The sequence below is a fragment of the Leptonychotes weddellii genome, unplaced genomic scaffold (assembly GCF_054177405.1).
Source record: "Leptonychotes weddellii isolate Sample4059 unplaced genomic scaffold, ASM5417740v2 HiC_scaffold_16858, whole genome shotgun sequence".
NCBI lineage: Eukaryota > Metazoa > Chordata > Mammalia > Carnivora > Phocidae > Leptonychotes > Leptonychotes weddellii.
The window spans coordinates 1-4363 of NW_027751680.1; the positions used below are offsets into that span (position 1 = coordinate 1).

The 4363-nt window shown below is 42.6% G+C and overlaps 1 long non-coding RNA gene across 1 annotated transcript; it reads left to right on the top strand.

The window, feature by feature from the left end:
- Positions 1-6: 6 nt before the first annotated feature.
- Positions 7-4308, top strand: LOC145718518 (uncharacterized). The gene is made up of 3 exons (XR_014141867.1): positions 7-197; positions 474-3178; positions 3846-4308. It is a non-coding gene; the product is annotated as an uncharacterized LOC145718518 (long non-coding RNA).
- The last annotated feature ends 55 nt before the right edge of the window (positions 4309-4363 follow it).

Here is a 4363-nt window from a genome sequence, read left to right on the forward strand (position 1 = left end):
GGGCATGGATGATGACCGGGGTCCCAGGCGTGGGCTGGATGATGATCGAGGACCTTGGAGGAGTACTGATGATGACAGAATTTCTAGGCGCAGTGCAGATGATGACCGGGGGCCTTGGAGAAACATGGATGACGATCGGATTCCGAGAAGGGGTGATGACTCAAGACCTGGTCCCTGGAGACCGTTTGTCAAGCCAGGTAAAATTCTGGTATTCAGAAAAACTGCTTAGATGCTTTATAGAATCTGAGGTGTCTTACAAATAGAGAGTGAAATCTTACATGAGCTAATCACTATTCTGAGGATGATAATCAGGTTATTTCAAATAGGGGACATATCAAATGACTGATTATATTTTGATATCTAAATAAAAAGTTATTCTTCAGCTGAAAAAGTGAAATTTTAATTATGTATGACAGCGATCAGGCTGTATTATTATTAGTTTCCAGATAAACTGGTCTTTTATCTTTCCTTAGGTATCTGTGCAGTGATTTTTATATATGGAGCTTGGCTTCCATGTCCCACGCACCAAAAGAAGTTAAAGAACTTTACCCCTTTTTCTGCTTTAGTGATGTGTACTTTGTTTTCCTTCTGCCTGTTGACTGCTTTTTTGAGGACTCTTGTTCCCATGCCCATCCCTTAAGTATTGGTGTTCTTCTGGTTCTGTCCTAGACCAGTCTTTTCATGTAAATATTGAAAAAAATCCACTTACTCAATATTTGTCTTGCACTCCTCTGTCAACCGTGGGGTTATACTATATGGGAAGAGCTCAGTTTCTTACTTTCTCAGTCTTGGGCTTGCTCATGTTTTCAAATTTTACTGTTCTTGAGCAGTTGTATATAAGTTTGTGATTTCTGTTGCTGTCTTCTCTGGGTGACTTCTTTCCTTACCTTCAGACCCATGTTTCCAGCTGCATGTTGCACATAGCACATTTCTACCTAGAAGTGTCTGTGACACGTCATATTCATCCTGTCGAAACTGAATTCTCACCCACACGCTTCTCTTCAGGTCCACCACCGTCCATCTGATTGTATAAGCTAGGGGTCTGGGAGTTCTCCTTTGCCGTCTTTCGTCCTTTTATGTTAAATGTTTCGTTTAGTTCAGTTCTACCTTCTTAATGTTCTTCAGATCCACCCACTTCTCTGCAAGTACTTGGCTCTGAGCCACCATCATTCCTTCCTTGGACTCTTGCTGCTGCTGGTCCCTGTAGGCTCTCCCACTCCCAGGTCTAGTCTTGGTGCAGTAACCAGAGTAATCCATTCTACACGAAGATTTCAGCGAGTAGCCTCCTTTCCTTCTGTGCCATATTTCTATCTCTTCTGGTCTGAGTTCATTCCACTGTCTGGTTGTATGTCTTTCCTGTTCTTGTATAAAATGGGGAGAACAGTGTCATAGATTCTTACTACGTCATGATAAACGTTTTATATAAAGTCACTATGAATACTGAACCATTGCTCCTAAGGGAAGTATAGGTTTGGTCCTCATAAGGCCTCTGGTCACAGCATTTCTGTCAACCAGTGAACACCTTCTTTGTGCATTTCTGTTTTAAAGATACCTTATTTAGGGCGCCTGGGTGGCTCAGTTGGTTAAGCGACTGCCTTCGGCTCAGGTCATGATCCTGGAGTCCCGGAATCGAGTCCCGCATCGGGCTCCCTGCTCAGTGGGGAGTCTGCTTCTCCCTCTGACCCTCCCCTCTCTCATGCTCTCTCTATCTCATTCTCTCTCTCAAATAAATAAATAAAATCTTAAAAAAAAAAAAGTGAAATCACCAACAAAGCACAGAAATGAGAAAACCTGTCACTCAACAGACCACCAAAAGGGTTACTTGTTTTAAAGTATGAGAGCTGCAGCAAGAGGACAAAACGTTGCCTTTTTCGACCTCTACTGTGAACATGCTCTGTGGGCAACTCGAAGTATTTGATCGCTCTACACGTGTCTGTGGGTGACAGAGTGCCCGAGTGTTCACGTTAGCAGTTTACAAGTACATTTCAGCAAGTAGGTAAATTAGCAGGTATGGGATCTATTTAGCTCAAAGCTATGCATAGGATTAAATGAGCTCATATACACAGAAGGTTTAGAATAGTGCTGTGGCACATGATAATACAGATATTACCGACAATAGTAATTAACCTTGTAATAGATTTTTTTTTTTTTAAGATTTTATTTATTTGACAGAGACACAACACAGCGAGAGGGGGAACACAAGCAGGGGGAGTGGGAGAGAGAGAAGCAGGCTTCCTGCTGAGCAGGGAGCCCGATGTGGGGCTCGATCCCAGGACTCTGGGATCGTGATCTGAGCCGAAGGCAGACACTCAACGACTGAGCCACCCAGGCGCCCCGTAATAGATTTTTCGTTTAAATCTGTTCCCTTTGGCCTCTTTGTGCATATATATGACATTTATTGATTTGGGCCATCCCATGGCTAAGTGTGAGATACTGGTCAAAGGATTTATCTTTGTTCCATGATTGCATGGGTGGTAAATGGTGGAGGGCAAGAATATGAAAAGAAAGTTTTTGGTAATAAAGGTTTTTGAAAATGAAAGATATGAATGAAATTACAATTGGGGCTCTCTCAGAGATCTGGCTCCTACCTCTGACTCTTTAAGTTTTTTGCTTAAAATGAGTTGTCTGTTTACCATCAGAACAGATTTTTACATCTGAAATCTCAGCATATGGAACACTCAGCCCAGACTATATAAATTTCCCTTATCTTACATGTTCCTTCCTCCCTTTATGTTAGAAAAACAGTGATAGGTAGTCATAAATAGGAGCCGGTGATTCTGTAAAATAAGGTAACTTTAGTTTTCTTTTAAATGAGGTCGGAGTGTCTTAAATTAGCACTTACAGTGGTGGTATTAATGTCAACATTCAGATCTCTATTCATTGTTACTAATCTGTGTTTCTTGAGTATAAAATTTTTTTGCCTTTTTTTTTTTTAAATAAAAATAAAAACAGGTGGATGGAGAGAGAAAGAAAAAGCCAGAGAAGAGAGTTGGGGTCCACCTCGAGAATCAAGACCATCAGAAGAACGTGAATGGGATAGGGAAAAAGAGAGAGAGAGAGAGAACCAAGATCGTGACGAAAACGACAAGGACTCAGAGAAAGAAAGAGACCGAGAGAGAGAGCGAGAGCGGGACAGAGAGCGAGATGGGGATCGAGAGGACCGCTTCCGACGACCTAGGTTTGCTTTGGAACTCTTTGTGGAATTACAGTTAGGATTCTCTTAAATTCTCTTTGAGAAATGGTGTGCCTCGTGCCTCAATTGAATGTCCCTCTTAATAAAGTTGAGAAAGTGAGGCTGACACTGGGTGGTAGGACTCTTTAGTTATACAGGTATCTTTGCCAGCCCATTGCCTTTCCCCTATGGTTTAGTTACTCAGTTTTGTAGCCCTGTCAAAAGCCCCTTGGATTTTTATTAGCGGTAACAGTTCTAACTTGCTGCTTCTGGCCTGAGTGGCTTTATGCTGATGAATCTAGACCAACACCATTTAATACAGTTTTCTGCAGGGATGAAAGCATCCTGTATCTGCAGTGCCCAGTATGGTAGCCAGCAAGCACATTTGGCTGTTGAACATTTGGAGTGTGGTTAGTGCTATTGACAGAACGTCTTGATTCTATTTCCGTTAATTTGTATTTAAGTAGCTGCATACGAGTAGTGGTTGCTGTGTTGGACAGCACAGGTCCAGACGTTCTCATTCCACCTCTACACCTGAAGCATCAGATTGAGATCAAGGCAGAAGTTTAAAGGTCATCCCTGTTACATTTGTAAACTCTGTGAACATCAACTTGAATGTGCTCTCTGGAGTCTTAACGACAGAACTTCAGCATGTCATTTTGAATGGTTCCAGGGATGAAGGAGGCTGGAGAAGAGGACCAGCGGAAGAATCTTCGAGCTGGAGAGATTCAAATCGCCGTGAAGATAGGGATCGGGATGACCGTCGTCGGGAGAGAGATGATCGCCGTGATCTAAGGGAGAGGCGAGATGACAGAGACCGAAGAGGACCTCCTCTTAGATCAGAACGTGAAGAAGGTATGGATGGTCTGCACGTTGCTGAACTATTGGAAAACCATAATTTTTGAGGAAATTTGGGGTTTTATTGCCTCATCCATTCTTACAAACATCAGAAATAAGATAGTGAATATTCAGTTTAGAATTCATAGTTCTCAGGGCGCTTGGGTGGCTCAGTCGGTTAAGCATCTGACTCTTGATTTTGGCTCAGGTCATGATCTCCTCGGGGTTGTGAGATCAAGCCTCACATGGGGCTCCGTGCTCAGCAGGTAGTCTGCTTGATATTCCCTCCCTCCCCCTCCAGCTCGCTTGCTCTCTCCCTCTCAAATAATAAATTTTTAAAAAAAATTCACAGTT